The 27,516-nt window shown below is 46.5% G+C and overlaps 1 long non-coding RNA gene across 1 annotated transcript in view; it reads left to right on the top strand.

Moving 5' to 3' along the window:
• The window catches only part of LOC309663819, a 247,211-nt gene extending 232,320 nt beyond the window's left edge, over window positions 1-14,891 (top strand). Inside the window, exon 3 of the long non-coding RNA XR_014265489.1 lies at window positions 14,879-14,891. This is a non-coding gene — a long non-coding RNA (uncharacterized lncRNA). The remainder of the gene's footprint in view (window positions 1-14,878) is intronic.
• The last annotated feature ends 12,625 nt before the right edge of the window (window positions 14,892-27,516 follow it).

The raw sequence follows: 27,516 nt of genomic DNA, 5'->3' as shown, positions 1-27,516 counted from the left end.
GTCACACCAGCATCAGGAGGATGGTTATTTCTAGAAGAGAAATGGGAGAATGGGGCAAAGTGCTTAAGGAGGTGGGGAGAAGTTCAGCAACATCTGAAATATTTTTAGTTCTTATGAAAATTCTAAACAGAACATGTCAAAAGGATAACATCATTTAAAATTAGGTGAGGGATGCATATTTATTTTTGGTACGTTTAGTATTTTTGAAATTTAAAAAATTTTTACAAATATTTTAAAGAAATAATAGCCCAGAGTGGGAGGTGAGTGTGGGACTGACATAGGAGAGTGTTTTCTTAAATACACCCAGTGCCTCTTCTTAGGCATTGCATGGCTCTTAAATGTCAGCAGAGGTCTCCAAAATCCTTGAGAGCTAAAAATATTATCTCAAACCCCAATTTCACAGCTTGTGGAAATTCTAAATAAAAAGAAATATACATAGATTTAAAAAAAAAGAGGAAAGAAGGAAGCCATTACTACTGAACTCGTAGACATAAGGAAATGATAAGTGAATATCATAAACACATATATGACAACCGATTAAAAATTTAGCGGAAGTGAACATATTCCAGTAATGAGTTTAGGGAAATAAAATGGATTAGTCCTACAAGCATTACATTTTTTAAATCAGAATTTTTAAATCTTCCTTCAAAGAAAGCTCCAGGACCAAAAACATGTTCATTAGAAGAAATGACTCCAAAGCATACATATTCTAAAAGAATTAAAAGGTGGCACATTTCTCCAACATTTTTTTATGCGTTTATGTTGAAACCAACACCCCCCCACAAAGGCAATGTGAAAAATATAAATTACAGACCTGTTTTATTGCTGCAATTAAAAAAAAATACTGAATCCAGCAATACATATTTTAATTGTGAAAAATTGGTCTTATCCTGGGAAAACAGTTGATTATCATTAGAAAATAAATTAATCTAACTCACCACATTAACAAACAACGTAGAGGAGGGAAATCATAATCACTAAAACAGAAGAGGTATTTGAAAAAATTCACCATTGATTTACCATTAAAAAAAAACCCATTAGCATAATAGGCTAGAAGAGAACAGCCCTAATCTGCTAAGGATAGCTTCCAAAACAAAAACAAACAAGAAAGCTTCAGCAAACATTATAGTGGATAATAAACTCCTGGCTCCCACCCCCACCCCCTTACCAATCAGGAACCCTCAGGAATCAGACAAATAGGCCTCACTCTGACCACATCTTTTCACCATTGTGATGGAGATCTTAACCAGTGAGGAAAGGCAAGAAAAAGAAAAGGTATAATAAGTGAAAATGAAAAATGACTACTATAATTATTTACATGGATGAAAGATGAACTACTAGAATTATTAAGAGAATTGAGTTTATTTGGTATATACAAATATTTTAAAATCAGACTAAATTGGAGGATTCAATTGGATGAAATTGAGGATTCAAGAAACAAAGGTATTAAAAACATTTTAAATGTTCAACAATTATACCACACAGTTCAATCACATGCACTGGGGAGGGGACAGGGGAATGAAAGGTGACTCCTACCTCTACCGTGACCAAAATCATTTCAACACGAAATGAAACCTAAAATGATTTTAGGTGGTATTATATAGCAGGGTATTTCCATGATCTCAGGGGTAAGCAGGGATTTTTAAAATAAGATAAAAAGACCAGTTCTTCAGTATGGAGGTTCCTTAAAAAACTAAAAATAGAATTACCATATGACCCAGCAATCCCACTACTGGGCATATACCCAGAGAAAACCATAATTCAAAAAGACACATGCACCCCAGTGTTCACTGCAGCTCTATCTACAATAGCCAGGTCATGGAAGCAACCTAAATGTCCATCGACAGATGAATGGATAAAGAAGATGTGGTGCATATATACAACGGAATATTACTCAGCCATAAAAAGGAACTACATTGGGTCATATGAAGAGACGTGGGTGGATCTAGACACTGTCATACAGAGTGAAGTAAGTCAGAAAGAGAAAAACAAATATCGTATATTAACGCATATATGTGGAACCTAGAAAAATGGTACAGATGAACCAGTTTGCAGGGCAGAGATAGAGACACAGATGTAGAGAACAAACGTATGGACACCAAGGGGGGAAAGTGGCGGGGGTGGGGTGGTGGTGTGATGAATTGGGCGATTGGGATTGACATACATACACTAATATGTATAATGGATAACTAATAAGAATATATCATAAAATGTAGAAAAAAAAAGACCACTTCTTAACGAAGACAGATCAATTGGACTACATCAAGCATCTCTGTTCATCAAACCACAGACTAAAGCGTAAAAAAGACAAGTCACAACTTGAGCGAATGTCCTTGCAGTCAGCATAGTCAACTGGTACTGAAGATATTTAATAAATTCTTACAAAACAAGAAGAAAAAGACCTGTAGGAAAATCACCAAGGTCTTGTGGGTGGGGGGGGGGGGAGAACCTACAAGAGAAAATCCAAATGGTTAACAAGTATGTAAGGGTGCTCAGATTCATAACCTATAAGGGATATTAGAAGTGAAATCCCAATGAGGGAACATTACAGATGGCGAAGGAGAAAGAGGAGAGGGAGGGGGAAGAGGGGAAGGAGAAGGAGAAGGAGAGGGGAAGGGAAGAGGGGGATACGGAGGGGAGGAAGTGGGGCAGGAGAAGGAGGATGAGTAGGAGGTGGAGGACACTTGCAGGTAGAAAGGTACGAACTGGCCAACGAGGTGGTTGCTGCCATATGCTACTCCCTCACAGCCCCAGGGCTCTGCAAAGCACCCATTTAGACGCGTCCTTAATGTCTTCCGCTCAGGACTGCCTTCGGCTGTTAATTCTCAGGCTGTTAATTCTCATCTTCGTACTCCTTGTGGCCAGAACCACGACGTCATCGGACTTGCGTGTGCAGCAGGCAAAAACCAAGGAGTGAAAAGTCTGGGCCGGAAAAGGGATCAAGAAGAGAAAAATCTGCACTGGCCGGGAATCGAACCCGGGTCTCCCGCATGGGAGGCGAGAATTCTACCACTGAACCACCAATGCCTCTCTCTGCACAGGGCTCTGACGGCTCTCCAGAAAGAATCTCCAGAGCGACCGAGGGACCCGCAGCAGCGAAACAAAGAGGTTCCAAAATAGGCCTACACCGTTGTCTTTGAAAGACAGAGCTCACAGACTGACAGGCACTCGGAGCAGAGCCTTGTGAAAAAGGCCTACAAGCAGGCAACAGCATGAAGTGGGAACATTCAAATGAAAATATCAAAATATCGGCTTCGTCAGCTCACACCACAACTCTGAAAAAGGCTCTTTCTAACCGTACAACAGACCCCTGCCGAAAAAACATCGGAATTTCATCCAGATCCCTTTTTTATGACCCTATACCTGCAACTGTCGACCTCAAACTCTTACCTTAGAGAGTCTGAGAAAATAATCCAACTTGCTAGGTTAGGCAAGTGAAATTCTCATCCAGGCCAGAAATAAGAAACAGAAGCAGAATTAGACTGGAAGTAGAAGAAGGAAAGGGCCAGAATCAAAAGAGAGATAACGAAGAAACACACCGTTTTTTTGTACAAGAATAGTGAGTCATTCTTGTAACCATTATAACAATAGTATGTGTCTGCTTTTTAAGGTGTTCAAAGCATTTGGAAGGATATGTGATATATCATAATTATTAAAAGATTAATTACTATTGTTTGCAACCAATGTTTGATTATATGGGAGAATCTAATCTCCCAAATGGGACTCCGTGTTGTGCTGAGTTTTAGCATTTGTGACTCTGAGATGCATGTGGGGCATAGGCTTTGGTGTTTTGGTTATATAAGGAGCAGACTAATTTTTAGCATAGTGTCGAGGTTAACATATTGGTCCTCTGATGAAATTGAAACACAGAGAGAATTCTTTCCAAATTTTCCATGGGGAAATTACACTGGAGAAAGGAATCTGGAGGGGCGCTCCGCCATATGTTGGGACTTAGGAATCATTATGACTTTCTGAAAGATAGGAGCTGCAGACGTGCAGTCATGCTCCTCTTGCTGAGAAGCCAAGCTAGGTGGAGGCTGAGTCATAAACTTGAACTCAACAAGGAAAACAACCATCCCCTTGACCTTGAAGAGCTTTGGCTCTATCTGCCCTCTGCCCAACACCCAAGACAAACGCCAGCTCTGGCCAACATGCTTTCATTTACCACCTACATCAACCAGATCTACATGTATTCCCACACCCCTTTCTAAACTACAAACCTGCACTTTAAACTCACAATTCCTAAATCACAAATCAATGCCCCCTATGCATCTCAGAGTCACAAATGCTAAAGCTCAACACACCAGTGAGTTCCCTGTCAGCATCACACACCACCGTCTGCCTCGACAGGTTTGGGGGGCCCCAAGCGATGGGGGAACAAAGAGAATGGCTGCATCGTCAGTGAGGAAATGAAGCCCACGGTATTTTGATGTGAAAGCCACAGCTTGATGGTATTGCCTGACGTAAGCGTCCTCTGCAAACCTGTGCTGTGGGTGTTTTTTTGTTTGTTTGTTTTTCCAGTTTGTTCTGCATGTCTACCAAAGAATCCTGTTGTTTTCAGAACTCTTTTCAAAGTTCTTCCCGAGCCTCTTCCAGAGGAGTCCTAGTTGAGTAGTACAGGTGGAAACGTTGGTGGTTCAATGGTAGAATTCTCACCTCCCATGCGGGAGAATCGGGTTTGATTCTAGGCCAATGCTTGCTTTTCTTCGGTTGCCTCTCCCCTTTTCCATGGGCAATATCCTTGGCACAGACAGGTCGTTCCTTGACCTGAATTTTACCAAGACCGGCAAACTCAGGGGTAGCAAGGTCAGAGGCCTCACTCCCCAACTTCCTTCATCTCTGCACGAATTCCTCCCCACAAACGTCCCCCTCCCTGGGCCCCTGAGGCCTCTCCCGTCACAGCTACAGTCCTTCAGTGACCTTCATTTCTTCATCCCCACTCCACGTGCGATGTAGCCCAAGGATAGGATAGGAGAAAGGATAACAGTAACAATGGTTTCAGTTTCAAGTATTCCAAACCGCAGAGATCCAGCAGACACACTTGGGGCTTCAAAAACATGCTCTCTTCACGGTATTGGAGGGCTGCAAAAAAAAAAAAAAAAAAAATCCTGTTGAGGGCAATTTGTGTCGTTCTTAGTCTCCAATAGAGGGGGCGGCGGTAAAGGGAGGAAAATGGCAAATGTGCCAATTTAGTTAATTCCCTAGAAGACTTTAAGAAATTGCCCTCAACAGGATATGTTTTTGGTTTTGTTTCTTTGCTTGTTTGTATGTTTTGCAGCCCTCCGGCGGAGGTGAGAGGTCCCGTGGCACAAAGGAAGGTAGGCACTCAAGGAACTCCAGGATAGAAAACAAACAGGGGGGAAGAGGAAGGGGGGAGGAGGAGGGGAAGGCGAAGGAGGGGCGGGCGGAGCAGGGGGAGGAGGCGGAGGAGGGGGAGGAGGGGGAGGAGGAGGCCTCAGCCAGGTGAGTTTTGCGTAGCAGCTGGATAACCCTGGTCGAGAGAGGGCGCTCTTGCTTCACAAGCCTCTCTGCGACCACAGGCTTAGGCTCTGCTGCCTTCTTGGAAGACACCATCCTTCCTTCTTTTGTCTCAGACAGGACGCTGAAGAGCGCGTCGTCCTAGATGATTTCTCCGCTCCCCAAAGCCCTAGGAGGGAAGGACAGACCGACGGAAGCGTTGCTCCGAAGTGGTCCATTGCGCAGCGTCCGGCCTTCTGTTGGATGATTTCCCGGGTGCCTCTTCAGGGTAAGAGTGGACCCCACAGGATATTCCTGCTGTTCCTTGAGGAGCAGTGGGAGAGACGCCAACTTGGCCGGCTCCCCGGGCCGCGCGAGACCCAGGGCCCTGAGCTAGGCCCCTCGATGGGCTGAGCCCAGAGAACCAGCAAGGGAACGGGTTGCCTCCTGCCGCCGCAGGTTCTCTCTCCTCCCGTTGCAGGAAAACACTGATCCAACTCCCGCCGTAAGCACCGGAAAAGCAGCTAGATCATTTCTGAGGGCGGGGGGGGGGGGCACGGGGGGCGGGAGGCGCCGAGGGGCGGGTGGAGGGAGCGCTAACTCTCTGCAGGAACATAGCTGGGGTGGAAGAGGTGAAGGCGGAAGGGGAGGCCGGGTGGAAGGCCAGAAGGGCTGGCTAGTCCAGGCAAGGATACTGCGCGCCGGCTCCGGGAGCCTCCTTGCGAAGGCAGGCCTCGGGCCTTTGTTCCTGGAAGGGGTGCCTCCTTCCGATTTAGCCCCCAAGGGACTGTGGAGCGCGAGGCCTTCGGGCGACGTTCCCACGCTTTCGCAACACCGCGGCCGCGTGGCCTTTCTCCTGCAGATGCCTGCCGGCCAGCCTGCGGGAACTGCCCAGACTAGAGCGGTGCCCAGTGGGCGGGGGCCCGGCGCGCGCACACACACGCGCGTGGCCGGCAGCGGGCTGAAGGAGAAGGCACGTCCCGCACTTGTGAACAGACAGGAGGCGTGGCTCAAGAAGCAGGACCCATCCATACACTTTGGTCACGAAACAGGAAAGCCGGGAAGATGCGGGTGCAGACCCGATTTCCCAAGCTGTGGAGCGCTGGCTGGGGGTGCGCCTCTCGCCCTGCGCCCAGGGAGCGGAGCGCAGCGAGACACCACGGAAGAGACGTCGTCTGTCATGAACCGAGGGGTATCAGGGGAGAGCACGAACGCAACCTCTCATTAGCACAAATCCCTACATCAGCACGTCCTGAGTGCAGTAGACGAGCCTCGTCCTGGGAAAACTACGTTCGTGACCACAGTCTCTCCCGTGCCCGGTAACTATGAGCATACACCCCGCAGGCACGGTCAACACCTTGCCCTCCCCTCGCTGTCTTCCAAACCGATCTCCAAAAAGCCACCGATCGCCCACTCCCACCTGCCCAACACACAGGAGATCCCGCGGCCCGGCTCACAAGACTGAACGCCTTTCAGCAGTGGCGCCCCACCCACCGACCCGCAGCCACTGCGCTGTCTCATCACCTACACACGCCACCTGCTGCCTCTGAGGCTCCGTCCGCAACACCTGCCACGGCTCTTGCTCTCTCTCCTGTTGCCGCACAGTGGACGCAACATTTATCCCAACAGGTCTTCAGAGTGAGCGTCCAAGGGAAAAGGGAAAACGCGCCCAGCGCCTGGGAGAGCATGCAGGGTTTAAATGCAAGAGCCATTGTAGAAACTGTGGGACTTGATTGTGGTGGGTAGCATCGTTTTGACGTAGCGGTGTTGATTTTTACTCCTACCTTCTGCTTATGGCAGCAGTGTAACAATTTTCCATTCTGCGCATACTTCACCTGCTGCCTTTGTTGGGTCAGTTAACTGATGTTAACTCCCTACACCGCTTAATCTGCAAGGGGAACAACCCTCGAGGATCCGACCCAGCGCTCACCTTCCTCTCAACTCCCGTGGATATCGCCTCCAGGCATCTCTGCCGAGCGCCTAATAAGCATTTCATCCAGGGCATCTACTGATACTAACACCAAGACTCGGCTTGGCCTCTCTCGGTTATTCAGAGCTCAACGTGACCTGCGCCGCGGGTAGCAAAGGGCGTGGATTTGAACCGCACAGGGAGTTGAACCTCTGCAGGGCTGTGTAAACCTGAGCAAGATGCTCGGAAGCCCTCGAAAGCCACTTGTGCGGTGGAGATGAGGGGATGTGGCGATGTGCGGGTGGGCTAGGGCTGCCCTGGAGATAAGCACGACCTAGGTGCCCTGACAATCGGCCACTCTGGTTTTCCTCGGTGCGGGGAGCACCCCAGCACACAGTTCAGGGCATGGAAAGCTGCCCAAAAGGCTTCCCTGACCGGGAGTCGAGCCCGGGCCGCGGCGGTGAAAGCACCGAATCCTAGCCACGGGACCACCAGGGAGCTGCTGGTGGTTGGCTTTTCTCCTTGCTTCTGACAACAGTGACCTTTTCCCTTTGCTCTGGAAGGCCTTGAGCCTTCCGGAGGGGTCATCCGTCGTTCCAGAAAGCCTCAGCTAAGGCCGTGCCCTCACTGCTTCCTCCAAAAATGGAGCCCGAACGCCCACGGGGCCTGCCGGGTCCGCATGTCCCGAACGAGTTGCCTCATCCCGGCCGCACCTACTCTTGAGAACTACCCTTGTGACGCGTCTTTGTGAGGTGGCCGCGTGTGGAGAAAAGGTCACCGGGGCCCGGGGAGCGTGCGAGGGGCCCGGTGGCCTGGAGAAGGCGGGAGGGAATGTGCCCGGGGTGAGAAGGGGCCACGCACCCGAGAGCCGGCAACTCCATTGTCCAAAAAGACTCAGGTGGATGCAGCAACGGAGACGGCTTGGATGGAAAACCCTTGTAAGCCAGGCTCCAAGGCGCTAAATTGGATTCCGGATCTAAAGCCGAGCAATCCCCGGATGGGCTTTGTCGGTTAACCCATCCCGTCGTGTCCCCAGCTCTCCGGAAAGAAAAACTTCAGTCTCCTGAGCCTTCCCTGAGTTGCAAAAAGTCTGACCCAAGAATTAATGATTAGAGGAATGAGAACATGCAGAGACAAAGAACAGCAGTCGGGCAGGAGAACTGGTAAGAATTTTCACAATATATCAGTCATATAGCAGAGTCACGGGACCTGTAGTTCCTCCCTGAAGGACATAGATAACACCGTTTGATGCACATTGCCAAGTTGTTTTTACAGAACCTAGATTCCCAACCAGATGGAAACTGCTGACCACAAGCACATAGACCCCCAGACCAGTTAGAGCCAGAAGATTGATGATGTTGCTTCCTGAAACTTCACCTTGTTACCTCACCATCAATCAGCCAGAGAATTGTGTGGGAGCTGATCATGCACCCTGAGACCCTCTCCCTCACACTGTCTTTAAATACACTGTCCTGAGAGCCGTCCAGGATTTTGGGTCTCTTGAGCTTTAGCTGCCCGTTCTCCTTGCCTGGGCACCCTGCAATGAACGCTGTACTTTCCTTACCGCAACCTGGTGTCCGTTGATTGGCTTTGCTGTGCAATGGGCCAGAGGACCCGAATGCCGTTTGATAACAGATCTTCCCCCTTACAACCTGCTGCACCTGCAGTTTTCCCGCCTTAGTCCATGCCAACTCCATCCTTCTCTATACCCAGGTCAACGATCTTGGAGTTCTCTCTGATGCCACGGTTTTCCTCAGACCTCACATCCAAGTAGTCAGGAATTCGTGTTTTCTCCTCTCTCAAGTGTGTGGACATTGATCTACACCGAGGTTTCTCAACCTCCGCAGTGTTGATATTTTAGACGGGATCATTTTTTGTGGGGGAGGGTTCCGCCTGAGGACCGAAGCATGTTTACTGACACCCCTGGCTTCTGCTGACTGGATGCCAGGGAGAAACTCTCCGTCCCCCTTCCCCCAGTCTTAACAATAAAAAATGTCTCCAGACAAGGCCTAGTGTCACAGAGGGGGCCGGGGATGAGGGTGGGAGCCCAAATCGCCCCCGTTTGAGAACCACAGATGTGCACAGTCGCTCCTGTTCCTGGCCTCTGAACTCATGCAGATGACTCTCCTGATGAGGGCGCAGGGGTGGATTTCAACTTGGCCCCCTGCTCGTCTAGACGTTAGGATTTAAGACTTTCATGCCTGTTGAGATCGTGGGTTTTTCTGCCATGAAGCCTCTTCTTTGGCTCCATCCTCGAAATCAGCTTCTTTTGAGCCTGCCCAGGAGAGGCAGCCGGGAATCTGCTCATTGAGGTTCCTCTTGCCCCTTCTGGAACTTCACGCCTCTTTGGGTTCAGCCGGCAGAGAAGCTTTAGGGGCCACTTTATTCCAGCTGCCCCGGGCATCCCCGAGGAGGAGGTGCATGGGGGAAGAATAGGGTTTGACTGTGATGCCTGCCGCCTGGGGCCCGCACCTCCACCACCGCTAGTGCAGCCTTCTGGGCTCCCCGCGGTCCCACCAGCTGGGGGGTCAGTATTGCGCCCGCCTGAGCTCCGGAGACGCCCAAGCCAGCAGGGACACCTAGGGGGAACCAGACGGTCACTTCAGTCCTGTCCACAAGGGACCCTCAAAAGGGTCCTGACTGAGAGAGAAAGGCAGTGAATCCTCTCTCATTGGGCAGACAGAAGAGACATGAAAGGGAAAGTGAAGAAAAATCTTATGAGGTTTCAGGGTCTGGAGTTACCATGAAGTTGACCGCCTCTGGAACCGCGTCCTCCCCCTGGCTGGCGAAGGCGAGTGGAGTCCCCTTGTCCAGTCCAGTCCAAGTAGACACAGCAGACAACGATGGCCCAGGTACCAGTGAGTAGGCAGTCCCCAATCTTCCCACTTGGGAGTACTTGAACTTCCCTAGCCAAGAAATCCGTGCATTTCCAGGGTGCAACTAACTGAGTTCTTTTTCTCAACTGCTTGAGAAAAGGAGGAAAGGATTTGAGGAAAGGATCAATTGATCGCGTGTGAAGCATATATGAAAACCACTGCAGTAAGGAAAGCAACCATTGTTGAGACTGTCTCATTTCTCTCTCACCCACCCCCTTAAAATTAATTGCACTTTCCCTGGTAGAGTCCCCAGATTGGACCCATTTTACTTTTAATGCACAGTTGGTGGCACCTAAGAGGAGTCTAGCAGGTTCACAGATGAATATTTGAAGTATGGTAGTCACTTTTGTTTAAGCATGCATTCCAAAAAGCCATGAACGTATCAATCTCACTTGTGCCTTATCTACAACGATGGGAAAGGAGAAGTACGTATAAACGAATGGAAAACGTCATAAAATAGCCTTAAGTGTCTGCTCTTTCCAACGAAGTCCTTCCCTGGATATGCTCATCAATGTCTTCTCTTTCTCCAAAATCTGACACCCAGGGCCAGACCCTAAGATCGCTTTACAGGCTCCAGCCTATTATTTCCCTCTCTGTATCTCTGCTTCTTCCTCATTTTCTTTTATTCACACAAAACAAAACATGATAGAGCTCTCCCTCAGCCTCCAGTTTTCAACATCGCACCCGCACTCAGCGAACAATTTCGCAAATTAGGTACGCTCCATGGGACTCGCTCTGTCTAGAAAGAAGAGGAAATGTTAAGCAGCACAAAGCTTTGTACTTTCCACGGTTAGGAATTACTAAAGGAAACTTTCTCTAAGACCAAAGGCCTGAAAAGTGAGCTAACTTCCCACCTCCCCCTCACCCCCCTCCCGCCACCGCCCCTGCCCCTGCATCCGAAAATCCCGACTGTTTTGAGTCTTGTAGATCTTTCTGGCATGGTTCAGCCGCCCTGCAGGCAACTGGGTGTTTGTTCTCCCCAGAGGGTACAATAGAGGCTCTTTGGCCATAAGGGGGCAGCCAGTACATGGGAGGGAGGGACTGTGTCCCACAAGAAAATGAGAAGGATGATGTGATGGCATGTGTATCTTGACCTGGGGGATGGTTACCTGAGTTATTACACGTTGCAAAATGTATCGCTCTGTGTGGAATAGAACGGTATGAGGAGACTTGCACCACCTGACCTTAAGAGTTACTATGACCGCCCCCCCCCAACATAGACCAGCAGTGTGCAAGTGGCATCAGGGTACACAACGAGAAAATGGATGAGTTGAGAGACTTGAAACCGACCCATATCTCAATTAATGAATGAGTTTTCAAGAAAAGCAGTTCAATGTGGAAAGGAAACAGGTTCCATATTGGGAAGGGGGGGGGCTGTGTTTCTATCTCACACTACACACAAAAGTCAATCTGAAGTACATCATAGACCAAGACGTAAAAGCTAAAAGTATAAGGCATTTGAGGATACTTCGTGATTTGGTGGCAGGCAAAGATTTACTAACCAGGACCCAAAGAATATATAAAACAAAGACAAATGATAAATTAGAGTTCATCAACGTTAGCTGTATCTTCTCATCCAAGGAGGCCACTAAAATGGAAAAGCAAGCTAGAGACAGGGAGAAAATATTCACAACACATAGCTGACAACCCTCACTGCCTGTTGTTATAATGTATAATGAGCTCCTCCAACACAGTAACAAGTTTTTCAAAGATCAAAAAACCCACTTTTTTTCAGATGGCTTTAAAAATATGAACAGATACTTCAAAAGGAACATATGCACGTGGCCAAAAAAGCATACAAGCAGTGCTCAATATTTTTAGCTGTCAGAGAAATGGACATTAAAACCACGTTGAGATACCACTACTCCTCGTAGCGTGGCTAAAATTATAAGGAGAGGAAACACAAACAATCTTGGCAAAGATGTGGAATCACCACAAGTGTCATATTGTTTGTGGTAACATATAATGGTACAACTGCTTTGGAAAAGGCTTTGGTGGTTTTTATGAAGTGGAGCATATACTACTCTTTGGTACCAGCTATTCTTCACCGAGAGAAATGAAAACCTACGTCCAAAAAATCTCTTGTGGAAACACTGTTCAAAGCAGCTTTATTCACAATAGCCAATACTGGATACAGCTCAAATGCTCATTTTCGAGTGAATGGTAAACAGACTGTGCTATGTTACTGCCATGGAATACAGCTCAGCAATGAAAGAGGAATGACATCTGCTTTACTCAACAATGGATAGTCAGAGACGTTGTGCAAAGAGGAAGAGGTGTGCAGACAAGAGTGTGTACACTATGATCCCATTTCCATGACATTCTAGAAGAGGCAAAGGTAAAGTGGAGTCTGGACAGTGATTGTTAACAAATAAAACAGAGGACAATGGCAATGATTTTAATGATTCTGCGTGACTGACTGAGTAGTCACTAAGTCCAGGCACGTGGGACAACAGTATGATGTGGAGTTCCCTTGTTGGTCCAATCTGGTAGATGAAAATGTTGAGGCACCGTCAAAGTTCAGATACAGCAGAAGTTAAACCACTGGTGATCACCGAAGCAGTAATTAGTGAAAGTTTACCCTGCACAAAAAGGTTTACCGTTCAGGAACTGGGGGCACTCCAACGGAATATGGAAGGAGGCTCAGAGGTGGTACACTGTTAGAAAGCAACTTATATCGTGAGGGGGCGGTGGCTGTTTTGTGCTTCGCAGTGATTGGTTATAACATTAGAGTTTTCCTTGTGATAGGGAATTGGTTAAAAGTGGTTACCGCCCATCAATTTTGGCCAACAGTTTTAGGCTTTGTTTATGATTTTCAGAGGCATAAACAAGAAGTGGCCCAAGGTAAATTTCACTTGTTTTGCAAAATAAGCTAAATGAGCTCTTCCTTGTATGACTAAACGGGTTTGTCTGCTCAGGGAGTTTTCAAGTGTGATCTCCACTTGTGTTTGATTGTTAACAGTTCGCCGCTTTTGGTCATGCTCTCAGTCTAACGGTACTCTCGGGTACCAGCATTGATGTAGTCAGGCAGAAGAATCACACATATTCGCTGTCTCCACTAGCTGGGTCGTCAGGGCGGAGGGTGCTGTAGTCACCGTTATCATCATTTCTGCGGTGACTGTTAAGGTCTTCCAGTTGTCCACTCCTGATGGATACCATTTGTCTTGTGAGCGGCTGCCGACAGGCATTTAAAATCCTTGAGAGTATAGAAAGGCACTAGAGAGGTTACTTCGGTGACTCTAAAGGGAACAATAGCCAAGGATTGAAAAAGTCCTCGGAGCAGAGATTCCCAGGAGCCAAGATTAAACCAGCAAAACAGGTCTAGGGAGGGGGAGTCGCCTATCTGATAAAGTTTTTTATCTGGTCTTTAAGATCCTGCAGCTTTTGAGTAACACAGAAACAACATTTTTCACCAGTTACAGCACAGGAGGCTCCTTGCCGGGCTTCCCTGTTTTGGAGCAGGACCGAAGAGAAACCGCTGCCCTGGGTTTCCTTCTGCTCAGACACGAGGTGAGTGCCCTGTGTGGGGTTTCCTTCCCTTCTCCTGACCTCCTGCTGCCAGGTGGCCTGGGGAAAGCAGTGCTCTCAGGTCCCCAGGCCGGTGCAAGTTTCAAGACAAAGTAAAAGTGGAGCCGCCGTGCCACGCGAGACAGAGAAGGGTGCCGTGACTCGGATTCGAACCGAGGTTGCTGCGGCCACAACGCAGAGTACTAACCACTATACGATCACGGCGCGCCACGAACCCCGCGGCGGGAGAAGTTCTTGCTCTTACGATGTTGACGTAAAACCATTCCAATTACTGCGCTGTGCCTGGACAACTGTAGGTATTCATATTTTTCTCTCATCCCCTCCCTCCGTTTTCCACTGCCTTCCTCTCAATTCTGGTACATGATGATCAAACGAAACCAAACCAAAACCCAATTCTCATCTCCCTTAATCCAGCACGTGCCTCTCCACAGGCCTCTTGGGAAGTCAAGTTGTCCTCGTGCCCACCTCGCCGGCTTCTTACCCGCCTCTTCGCGTTTGCCCCTTTGGACCAACCCTCCCCAGCCCCTCCTGGTTCCGGCTCGCGCCCCACCGACCGAGGCCGAGCAGAGGGCGGGCAGCGCCCGCGGAGCGAACGGGGAGCCGCCACGGAGCCAAACCCGGCGTTCAGCTTCCCTCGGGGGCCCCCTCGGCTCAGGCCCGGGGGCGTCTCCGGGGCGCTGGCATCTGCGGCGGGGACGCTCGGCTGCCCTTCTGCCTTCGGAATCGCCCGACGCACAGCTTTTCCACGGAACGAACGCGCTGCGTCGACTCCACGTCTGCGGTTGTCCGAGGCTTTGGAGCCGTCGCCGCTGTCCTGCGAAAGGCGAGTGTCTCCGCCTGGCGCGGAAGCGGTGTTTCATCGCCACGGGGATGAGAGGAAAACTGCGCTTGTGTGTCTCTGTGGCGCAATCGGTTAGCGCGTTCGGCTGTTAACCGAAAGGTTGGTGGTTCAAGCCCACCCAGGGACGCCTTTCTTCCGCCTCTTTTACAAAGTAAAGCCTTCGTGGTTCTTTCTGCTCTGCACACCCTCTCCCATAAAGGCCGAAAAAGGCTCCTCCAGTACTACCCTCCTGTCCCCTGTGTCGTGTTCACCACACGAGGACATAAGGTGCGATCGGAAGAGGTCGCCTGGAAATCATCGAAAGAGTACGGCTGGCATCCTTACTTTCTGAATTCCTTTTCACGATTTCTTTCATCCGTTGTTTGCACGTAGTAGTATTTATTTAACCCTTTCCATATACTTTTGAAATTAAGTTGGTTCTACGATTTCACGGTTACAAATAATGCTGCAGTCATCCTTGTACAGGTATCTTTAGCCACTTGTACAAGTTCTTCTTAGAGGGAAGAGTCCTGGAGAAGCAGTTGCTCGATCACATAGTACTTACATGGTTCGTATATGATTCCAGTTTCGCTCCTTTGCTGGCTTATGAGGTACCACTCTTTCTTATTTTAGCGACTGCTTGAGGCTTTATAACAGACTTCTGTAACTTACCACAGTCTGCCTTCAAGCGATGCCACACCTCTTCGCATTCCTTCCCTGCCGGCCGTTATGCTATTGTCATCATGCATCTTACTTTGCATGTGTCCTAAACCCCACAATCCACCGTTATTACTTTAGAAAAATCGGTCCCATGTTTCTAAAGAGACTTAAATAATAAGAAAAATCTTAGGTATTTTCCCAGGCAGATACCTTTTCTGTTGTCCTTCGCCCCTTTGTGTACCTCCAGAATTCCATCTGGTGTCAGTGGACTCCTTTAACACTCCTTATAGTGTGGGTCGGCGGGTGATGAATTCTTCCAACATTTGTATGTCTGTAGATGTCATTATTCACTTTCATTTTTGAAAGACATTTCTTGGGGAGGAGGCATAGAATTCCACGTTCTTTAAAGATGTTGCTCCACTGTCTTCTCACTGCTTCTGATGAGAAATCTGAAATAATCTTTATTTTTGTTTTGTGTATGTACTGTGTCTTTTCCCTCACTGCTTTGGAGATATTGTTCTATTTCAATGGAGTAATGCGCAGTTTAATTATGATGTGGCTAAGTGTGGTTTGCTTCCTGTTTCTTGTACTCATACTGTTCATTTGGCTCTTTGGAAATTTTTCTGTCAGTGTTTCTGCAAGAATTGTTCCTTCTCTTCTGGTCTTTTCAGGGACTCCAAATTACTCATATATTGGGCCTTTTAAACATACCTCACCACCCAGTGATGCTATGTTCATTAAAATGCTTTTTGGCTGTAGTTTCATTTTGGATACTGTCAGTCGTTCATGGCTTTACGTTCCCTGATCCTTTTCTTTTTTCTTTCTTTTTTTAAAATTCCCCCTGCAATGTCTAACCTACTATTAACTCCATCTTGTGAATTACATAGTATGAGGTGTTATCATTTCCATGTCTAAAGTTTGATTCTGGCCATTTGTATGTGTTCTACATTTCTACTTAACTCTTGGGACATATGCAACACAGTCATAATAACTGTCTTAAAGTCCTCTCTGCTAATTTTAACATCATGTGAGTTGTGGTTCAGTTTTGATTGATTAGTCTCCTCCTTACACCTCATGTTTTCCTGCCTCGTTGTATGCCTGGCGTTCTTTGATTGGATGCCAGACATTGTCAAAGTTTCCCTTCTTGGGCACTGGCTATTTTGGTATTCCTCTAAATCTTCCTGAGTTTTCTTCTGGGGTACAGTTAAGCAACTTGTAAACAATTGGATCCCTTTGGATCTTGCTTTCATGGTTTTTGGGGTCCGTTTTACACTTCTTCAGGTGACATGATGGCTGCGTTCACCACCATCCCCTAACAATTCCCACAACTCCTCCTAACCTGTGAAACTTTGACCACTCTGCAGTCTATAAAAATATGTGGCAGCATTATACCAAGTTGGACAGTGTTTTGTTTTTCCTGTCTTAATTAGATATTCTCCAGGCAAAGATTATACATTAATTAACTCAACTTAATATCAGCCAGAGAACTTAAAGAGAACAATAGATCTTAAAATGGCAACTCGAACCGAATCCTAATAGAGAAATGCACGTTAGAATCATATATTGGGTGACGCCTAAAACAGTTTACCCCCAAATTGTAACTGACATAATTAAGTCGCTATGATTTTACAGAATTCTGAGAAGTAATCTTTATTTAAAAGATATTCTAGGGCACATGTATTTTACTGGAACACATAATTTTAAATTTTATGAATTTCAATAGCTATTGGAATTAAAATTTGCTTATTGGCTCAGTAAAACCAGAAGAGGAAATTTAGGCCGTTCAGTGTCATGAGCATTTTGAAGAGAAAATAAATCCAAGACGTGTACACGCTAGAATACTGTGCCAGCAATACTTTCCACATCATTAGAAAATCCGGAAGACAACATAAAGTAGTGTTTTGACAGAAGTTCTTAAACTCTTGTGATACATACAAAATTGTCTGGTTATGAGGAGAGTCGGCTTTCAGGCAGCAACTGAACTCGGGCCATGTATCTTGGGGATGGAAAATGCAGCTGCGCAGGTCCCTACACCTCACTTCCCCTCGCCCCCTTTTCACGTTTTAAATGGGAAGGTAAATTTTAGGAAAAGGTCAACGCAGTCGAGTTTGTTTCCGCCCGGTTTCGAACCGGGGACCTTTCGCGTGTTAGGCGAACGTGATAACCACTACACTACGGAAACGGTGCTAAAGGCCCTTAGCTATATCCATGAAAACCATAGGTCCTGCCACCAGTATCGTGGTCACCAACGTTTTAAAGTGAACAATAAACCGGGAAGCACCAGCGACACCTCAAGCAAGAAGATTGTGACTCCTGAGAGGCTCTCGCTTAACTTCGGGATCCTGCATCCGACGCAGTGTCTCCAGTTCCACAACTAAGCACCCGAGGGCAGGAGTCGCCCCCGCTGACTCCCCAGCTCCTGGAATTTCCACTGGTTGTTTAAAATAGATTCTCTACCGTTGGTGAAAAAGACTGATCCTGTCATCTATTTTCTGAACAGTTAAAACATATCACTTTAAGTTCCTACCTGATAACTTCAGTATCTCAATCATCTGTTGAGTCAACTTCCACGTTTCCTTGCTTCTGTTCCTTTATAGTCCTAGAATATTGTGACTGAAGGATGAACCTGTTGTGTGAAAAATCATAGATAGAGTCACGATGTTATCTTTGTGTGAAGATTGTGCACCCTCTCCCCCAGCAGGCAGCAGAGGGGAAGATCGCCTCAATCCAGTCCTTGACTGAGCGGATTTGCAGGGAAGTCTCAGTCCATAGCTAGTTTGCTCACAGTGCCGTGCTCCAGACGGCTAGGGCTCCCACCTGAGACCTTGAGGTGTTTCTTTGGGTCCTGCCCCTTGCGGAATTCTGAACTTGCATTTTTATCTCCTTCGTACCATGATACTGGTGGAAATTCCACTCTCTTTCAGCCACACTCTGCTTGCCCTCATAGCGTCATACACGCACATGGCTTAATTTGCAAATGTCTTAAGGGGAAATCCTGAAGCAAGCATCCAGCACACTCTTCAAGCCACTCCAGGATATTGGCTCCATAAGTCTGAATACGTGGACAGCTCCACATTTCTTTCTTTCTTCTTCTTCTTTTTCTTCTTCTCATCTCCCTTCTCTTCTTCCTACCCCGTCTTCTCCTCCCTTTCCCCCTCCCCTCCCCTCCTCCTCCCCTCCTCCACCCCTGCCCTCTTCCTCACCCTCCTCCTCCTCATTTTTTTGCTCACCAGATTTCTGACACTACTTAGAGCGTTGCTGTTTTCCCTGACCCTCAGCAGCTGCCCTGTCCCCAGCTTCCCAGTCGTTTGTGCCTTGCCAAGAACTGGCAAATGCCCTAAGGGGAAAAGGTAGAGAATCAGTTTCGTTCCAATGAGCTTCTCTCTCCCTCTCTCTCTCTCTCTCTCTCTCTCTCTCTCTCCCTCTCTCTCTCTCTCTCTCTCTCTCTCTCTCTCTCTCTCTCTCTCTCTCTCCCTCTCTCTCTCTCTCTCTCTCTCTCTCCTCTCTCTCTCTCTCTCTGGAGCTGATCCTGTGGGTCCTCGCTGCATAGGTATTTCTCCAATGACCTCAAACAGAATTTCTTTAAGCAGACTTTATTTGGTTATTTTCAGGGTGAATGCTGCTTTGCTACAAACACTACACCATAACCGAGAGAGGAAATCTTCTACAACTTCCAGATAAATTATATTTCCCTCCTTTGATTTCTTAAAAAAAAAAAACCAAACAAACAAACAAAAGCAACCGAAAAGACTGGGTCACTGGTACATACTTGGACCTTTTCTTATAATACTTAACTGACTGTATATTGAAAGTTCTTGCTGGAAGCATGTGCAAAATATTGTCTACCGTGAGCTAAACAGTCATCATGCCTGTCCAAGGTCCAAGAAACTGATGAAGTTGGATCCTGTCCCCCACTGCAGTTAGATCACCACTTAGATCAACATCAAAACCAACCACTTTTCCAGTTGTGATCACTAATATGGGGCAGAAGAGATCAGTTAAACCATTAAACACTCATTTATCTGGGGAATGTTGAAAGTCAGCAGTGGTACAGTTAGAAGTGGAAATAATACCAGATTTCTCGGAGCTTCACCGTGTGACCAGCACTGTTCCTCGGGGCTTTACTGTGCAAGAACTTATTAAGTCATAACAACCCTAAAGATAGTGTAGGATATTACCACCTCCTTATGGCAGAGGAGAACACTGAAAAGCTGAGCTACCCTTTTAAGGGTCCCAGCCCCGTGACAGTGAGAGCCAGCACTCAGACCCAGGCAGTCTGCCTCCAGCGCCCTTTCCCTTGGCCACCATGCTCGGGGGTAACTGAGAAAACTTCACTAAGATTTGCATCCTCTCCTTCTTGTTCAACCTCCAAGATTTCAAAGAGAAAAAAAAGATTGAAAGGAAGGCCTACAAAACACTCAGAACCAATTAATGCAATGAAGAAGAGAGAGACTAAACAGAACCATTTAGTCTTCCTAAGAAACAGACTCTATGGCTCTGGGGAGGATGCAATCACATCTCCAACCAGATGTCTTTATGGGCCTTGATTTTCCTGATCTGAACTAGGGAGTTCCCAGAAAAAGGTGATAGTTCCTTCTGTGTTCAAGTTGTAGAGGGAACAGCTAAGCATTCCTGCCTTCTTGACTTCAGGCGAGAGGAAGCGCTCCTCGAGGGAAAAGGAGGTAGGGAGGACATCCCATAGAAATCAGACAAAAGCATGCTTTTCTAAGTTCATTAATGAACAGATCACTTTCATATTTAGCCATATCCATGTATCTTTATCATTGATTACCTGATATTTTTCATGCTTTTATTCACCTTTTTACTTGGAAAATTTATTTTTAAAATTAATTACCTCTCACTACCACAACTGAAATACCACTATGAATTGCCACAAGCAGGATGTAATTTTAAAATTAAATAAAAAGAAAACAGGTGTTATTATGGCTAACAGCAGAGTTAATAAGCAGAGCTCGTGAGTTAGCACAAACATTCCCTGGAGGTCTGGGCAGGGGCAGCCTTTAGAGCAATCTAGAGCAGCACTGGGGCTGGAGAGACCAATGTGAGAAAATCCTGGTTGTGCCTGGTTTACCACTGCCCTATAGTAGCTCTTAGGGTATGGAATGCTTCTTCTTTTCCAGCCGAGGGAACCACTAAAGTCGTCCTCTCAATCAAAGTTCAGAGACCACATAGAGATCAGTACAGACCCAGGAGCTACTGGTACGAGGGATGAATGAAATGGACTAGAATGAATCGAATGTTGAGTGAGAAGTCAGGACCTTGAAATTTAAAAATCTTATGTGTACTGACTCGCTAGATGAATGACCTAGATCTGCATTATCTAATACAGTTGCCACTAGACACACGTGGCAACTGAGTGCTTGAAATGCCGCTAGTGTGGAGATGTTGAATATTTCTTTTCTTACCTCATAATATGTAATTAATTTAAATTTAAATACTCTCATGTGGCTATTGGCTACACTATAGGACAGCACAGGTTAGGGAATAACCATTATACCATAAAATCATCTGCTTTATTTCCCTGTAGCGATAAACAGATTTCATAAGATCTCACATCTAATAACAATTCTGAATGCCTTTCTCCATCTGCCTAGATACAGTTGAATGTCAATTCAGCCGCGGGTACTCCGGGGTGGGGCCGGCTGTGTAGCTGCCTTTGCTTCCTCATCAGATCCCAACACCTTCACCAAGGGAATAAGAGCCTCAGCCAGTCCTGCTCTCTCACAGAGGGGTCTCAGCTGCTTGGCTAGTCACACAGCTCTACCCAGGTGGTACAGCTTCCCTCCTTTCCTTCCACGTTTGATTATTATCGCTGCAGTACTGTGCAGGCGCCTATGTTGTATACTGCAGGGATTTCCTTGTTTTGGAAGGCAGCTGGGACGAGAGTAAGGCAGTCATGTCAGCAATTGCGGGACAGTGGTCGAATTTTTGTCCCATCCTCAGGACACTGCTTTTGATTCCCCAAAATGGAGATTTACTGAATTTTGCAAAGCTAATTTCTCTGTTTCACAGACAAGACTGAAGAAGTAGTATTATTCCTGAGTAGTAGTCCATTGCAGAGATATTTTCTAATTTCTTTATCATTCTCCTGATATTGGGCATTTGGGTTGTTTCCCGTTTGGGCTATTATGAATAAGCTTCTATGAACATTCTTCTTATACGTGTCTTTGTGGGCACATTACCCGCCCAGCCACCCCCCCGCCCCACTTCCATTTCTCTTGGTTGAATACTTAAGAGGCAGGGTAGAGATTTAATTTTATAAGAAACTGCCTAAATGTTTCCCAAAGTGGTTGTACCACTTTATAGTTACACCAGCAATGTATGAGAGCTCTGATTGTTGACACATATTCTCTGCTTGACCAAACTCTACGTCAGGCTCCTCTGAACTCTCTTCTCAACTAGGTCTTGATTCTCAGACTTCAGAGTTTGTGTTTGCGTTGTCCAATTTTAGCAAGAATCCTGCTAAGTCATTTTAAACAACAACCCCCCATGATAGTCTCCTCTTCCTCCTCCACCACCATACCCCAGCTGATGCTTGATCACTTTGGCCGGCATTCAGCAAGAATCCCTTAGCTTGGTTTAGCCATAATCTCCCCTTACTCCTGGTGTTTCCTCTTAGTAATGTTCCATTCACTAACCCTCACCGTGCTTCTTGGCTATAAATTCCCACTTTGCTTTGTTGTATTCAGCGTTGAGCCTGATCTCTCTCTCTGTCTTTCCACAAAACCGCATTGCAGTAGTCCCCCTCCGACATATGACGCATATTTCAGTGAGTTCCACAAACAATGCGTTGAAAGTAAAATGGGCCCGATCTGGGGGTCACACCTACCCGGCTGAGGTGCCCCTGAGTGTGTGACATTCTCAACAGTATGTGGTCGTTTTGTCTAGTTTCCCCCAAACCTAAAAATCCTCACTTTAAAACCTCTCGGCAGTCGTTTTCTTTGCTAAAACTTTTAAAGTGGTCTTACGCTAAGTAAGTGCATTAAAAAGAAACCTATCTGTTGCATCCTTGGAATCCATCAAAAGACAAGGGAAAGAGGTTCAAGTGCTCCCAGTTCAAGTGCTGCCCATCTGGGGAGGCGGAGGGGCTGCTTACTCGCTGGCCGCCTGGCCAAGGTTGTCGGCTTTGGCGCCACCTGCTCACGGGAACTCGACTCACCTTCACCAGCGCCGGGAGGACCGGGTCCCTGCGGACGCCGATTTCATTTTCAGGGTGCGTTTAGCTGAGGAATTCGCATAGGATTTCTTCTTTTCCCTTAATCTGTTTCCACCTCTCCCTCTGTGTCTTGAAGACAGTTTTTGGATCCTGACTGGACAGGACTTAAAGGAGAGGCTGCCCTTCTCCTACAGGTCTCTTCCTGCCCGGACGTTACTGCCCGCGAGGGAGAACCAGAGGAGCCGGGAGGGCAGCGGGTGCCCGAGAACCACAAAGTCGCCGCGTGCGCCCGCGCGCACCGCGCCCCTGCGTCTCCCGGGCCGCGGGCCAATTGAACCTACGCCGCCCGAAGCTTCTCCGCGGGCGCCACGCGAGGTGTGGGGCTCCCGACCCGGCGAGAGGGGCCCCGCTGAGGCGGCCCGGCCCTGCCCCCTGCCCTCGAGGACAGGCCCGGAAGAGGCCGACTTGGACCGGCGGAGCCGAGAAAAGTCTCAAGCGCGGCCCCGCCCCACGCTCCCGAGGTTAAAGGTCTCAAACCCCGAAGCCTTGGTGGACCGAGCGTCGCGAGTTGAATCAATCTCCACGCCTTTATCAGGAGAGTCGAGGGCCAAAATCAGACCAAGAAAAACATGTGTGGATCAAAGTGCGCAATTAATCAAAGAAAAAATACGATTTTCTGACAAGTTGGAAGTGTGGTGTGAGAGCAAGACCGGCGTAAAAGAGAAGTGTGTTTGGTCTGAGCATACGGATCATCAACTAAGGCGGGAAAGCTGCAATTGCCGCAGGTTTTAGGGGAAAGACCCGGAATTTCGTTCAGAGCCCTGGGGCCTTCCTTGAAAGCCTTTTCCACCCAGGCCGTCCCCGTTCCCGCATCCGTCGTCCTTTATGATATTGGAGATCCTGGGTCTCACTCTGGGAGCCTCCCGTCCGCCGCCTCCTTTTTTGGAAGACAAAATTCCAAAGGTTTGCACCACTCGAATGTTTGCTTTTCAACTATCAGTCAAGGTCCTGAAGGCATCTTGACCACACTCATCAGAGGAGTAACTGACCAAGGGCAGTCCTCTGATGTGCCTGAACTTCTGACTTCTGAATTCATTCAAGTCAGTTCTCTGGCAGCTGGGATGGAGGCCCCTAAAGATCCCTCTAGGGAAACTCGCTAGAGGAACGTTATGGAACTCAGGCTTGGGGAATTCTTAGTGGTCAAGTGTCAGAGGTGTCATTGGAGCACCTGACCTTTGTACAGGCACAGTTTTGGATTCCAGACCCCAGGTGGGAATTTGTAGCCTTGAGGAGGAACTGGATACTAGTTGCATTTCCGGTCCAGTTGGTTCTTTCCACAGCACGGTCCCAAACCACGAGGGCTCTGAGTGTAGTTGGGAGCTGTGCTGTCCCCAAGTCCAGATATGGTGGTTGCAGAACGTGAGCTATTGGGAGTGTTATGAGCTTGCACCCAACCTTGAATTTACAACATCAGTAGTTCAATGGCAGTATCTGCGGTTTCATGTGCAGTACCCAGTTTTGACTCCCGGCCAAGGTATGTGTTTGCCATTCACTCTGCCACAGTTTATTTTCTGCCTCTGCAGAGCATGTGTGGGAATCTTTACTGTGCATGCAAGATTAGAAGAGTCACCCTTTTTACTACCTCTGCTGGACTGTTTATTGCACAGGTAAGTCTGTTCCATGCAGAGATCTAGCAGCCAGGAGCAATGATGCTGTCAACTGAAGAAAGTGTGGAGAACCCAGCCTTGATTTTGGAATAAAAGATATTCAAGAGTTTGTCTAAACAGTAGCTTGGCAGCCTTGGGGACCAGGTTGTGATTCTGGAGGGATTAGTGCTTGGCCTGAGGTGTAACAATCGCTCCTCCAGGTTGTATATTCCATGGTGGGAAGTCGGTTGTGGGGTGTTTCTGTAGTGTGGAACATTTGGAAATAATCTCCTTGGCATATTCACCTACACCACTGGCTGATCTAGACAAAGCATCCTCAGGTCACTGTTTAACCCTAATTTGCAAGCTGGCCCTTGGGCTGGTCACTGGTAGCTTATCAGTGTGCTGTAGGGATGAAGGAAGTGAACCTCCAGGAAGGAGAGTAGCCCTAGGGTGGGACATATCCATCCAAAAGTGGCCGAGATGATAGAGGCCATGGCCTCAGGGGTGCATGGAAGGGCAGGGCTTGAATGTACTAATCTATTTATTGCTGACAGGAAGCTTGAGGAGGGTACTGGGGCTTTCCAGGTAAGTGATGTTCAGAGTCTAGATGTATCAGGAGCCTGTGTCTTCCAATCACACCAGGAGCCTGTGCTCAGCACTCCGCCCTCAACAGTGTCATTGGCTCCAGAGAGCCATACACATGTGAGAGAAGAGAAGAGGCTGAACAAAGCCCTGGCAGTTGTGTCCCCCAATTTAGACAGATACAGTAACCTGCAAGAAGACAAGGGTGGTCAGAGGCAGTGGGAATCCATCTGAATCTGTACAGCACACACAATAAATGCATTTTTGAAGTTGTCAGTGAATGTATGTAGGTAGCAGTAATTATGAAGCTGTAGGACTGAGGAATTTGTTTCTTTGCCCTTGGCTCCCCCAACCTTCAAAGCCAGCAAAGCCTCACTGAATCCCTCACAAGCTTGGACTCTCTCCAACTCCCTAGTTCTGACCTCTTGACCCAGATTTTAAAGGGTTCCTGTGATTAGATCAGTCCACCTGGATAATCTCCCCATTTTAAGGTCAACTGTTTTACCTCTGCAAAGTACCTTTTGCCATGTAATGTAACATAATTATGCAAATAGTAGCCATAAAGAAGCTGGAGTGGCTATACTAACACCAGACAAAATAGGCAGGAGACTTTGCAACAATAAAATGTTACCAGAGATAAAGAGTGATATTTTATAACAATAAAAGGGTTAATCCATCAGGATGATGTAATAGTTTTAAACACAGTGCGTCTAACAGAGTCCCAAAATACATGAAGGAAATACTGACAGAATCAAAGGGAGAAACAGACAATTCAACAATAATTGTTGGAGACTTCAATACCACACTTTCGGCAGTGGATGGAACAACCAGGCAGAAGAGCCCAAGGAGACAGAAGATTTAAACAATGTGACCTAACAGACACCTATAGACACTCCACCCAACAAGAGCAGAATAGAATTTCCCTCAAGTGCACTGAGAACATTCTCCAGGAGACTATTCACTAAGACATAAAATAAGCTAGAATACATTTAAAGGGATTGAAGTCATATACAATTTGGGACATCTCACACATCAATACTACAGTCTAGAAGCAGGGTGGCAAGCGGGTTGGGTAGTCTGTCCTCCTTCCTTCACTTTGTCATGAATGTTCAGTGGCACTTATGGAGGTGGCCGTGGTCCCACATGTTATGTGTAGGCCATCAACCTGGAAAAGCTAGGCAGCTGAAGAGAAGAGATAGATATTTCAGGGAAGTTGCCCTAGTCTCAGGCTCACAAAACCAGGGACGAATTGATACATAGGAAGTAAGCAGAGGTCAGGGCATCACTTTCTGTCCTGCCTGTCTGTGCCTCTCTTTAAAACCTCAGCTTCTATGTCACTAGATCCCACTGCACAGGAGTGCTGTGGGTCACCACCAACAACCATAGACCCATGAGCATGACGTTTACTGTGCTCTGGCTGAGAATACAACCACAGGTCAACAGCTTTGGGTCAACACAAACTATCAGTCAGAGTTCTATGAAAACTGCTCTGGGCATAAGGAACAGCATTCGTTTCCAAGTCATCCCAAATTAGGTGGCCACTGCACGTATTGAAAGAAACATATAAAAAGTACTTCAGTGACTTTGACAAGTTGGAAAGAAACCCTGTGGTGCTAGGATGACATTTACAAGTGACAAGCACGACATCTTATATACAGATTAAAACACAAAGCAACCTACAGGAGAAGAGGAGGGCAGGACTGGAGGCAGGGAGGTCAAACCTGATTTCAAGTTTAATGAGAAGCCTACATGCTTCCCCAGTGAGTGAAAAGAAGCCACCATAACATTGGTCTCCAGCAAGAAGGTAAATAAGACACAATCTGGCTGGTAATCCTTATAAATTAATTATGCACACACGGAGTACAGTATTATACTCAGGATTTTTTCCCCACAATATTAAAATGGTGTGGAAAAAACTAGAGAATCAAAGAACACCAAGACTATATAAAAGTTTTCAATTTTTAATTTTCTTTTTTTGAAATTTTAAAATTTGTTTAAGGGTTGACATGTAGTATTCATTTATAATTTAAATTTTTTTCATATTTTATCCCTTTTCTTTTTTTAAAGTTTATTTTTCTCTCCTTTTTTCTTTGATTAAATTTTCCAGAAAGTTGCCAATTTTACTGTATTTCATTATTTTTTTCTCAAAAGAACCAGATTTTAAATTTTATTTCATTTTTCATTCTACTGCTTTTCTCTTTACTGACTCCTTACTTCTTTCTATAAGAGCTTTGAGATATAATTTACGTATACCAAAAATTCACCATTTTAAAGTTTGTAGTTAAGTGATTTTTAGTATATTCACAAAATTTTGCAACCATTCGATTCATCATTTAAAAATTTTCTGCTTTATTATTTTCTCTTTTCTGCTTTCTTTGAAGTTGCACATTTTTGTTCCTTTTCTTGCTATTTAGGCTAATACTTCCTTTTTATTCCTTTAAAAATAATAAAATAATTTTGACTGTGTATTTACCCCCTTAATATAACTAAAAGTTTTCAATTTTTCTGTAAGAAAAGTGTCTTCATGACAGTCCTTAAGACAATGAAAGAATTTGGGGAAATCTCGATTCCTTGGTGTTTTCTTTTTTTTTTTTTAACATCTTTATTGAAGTATAATTGCTTTACAATGGTGTGTTAGTTTCTGCTTTAAAACAAAGTGAATCAGTTATACATATACATATGTTCCCATATCTCTTCCCTCTTGCATCTCCCTCCCTCCCACCCTCCCTATCCCACCCCTCTAGGTGGTCACAAAGCACAGAGCTGATCTCCCTGTGCTATGCAGTTACTTCCCACTAGCTATTTTACATTTGGTAGTGTATATATGTCCATGCCACTCTCTCACCCTGTCACATCTC

Source organism: Balaenoptera physalus (assembly GCF_965194825.1).
Source record: "Balaenoptera physalus genome assembly, chromosome: 1".
In the NCBI taxonomy this organism is placed as follows: domain Eukaryota; kingdom Metazoa; phylum Chordata; class Mammalia; order Artiodactyla; family Balaenopteridae; genus Balaenoptera; species Balaenoptera physalus.
Note: the sequence above shows the minus strand (reverse complement) of the source record. Positions and strands in the feature narration are given on the sequence as shown.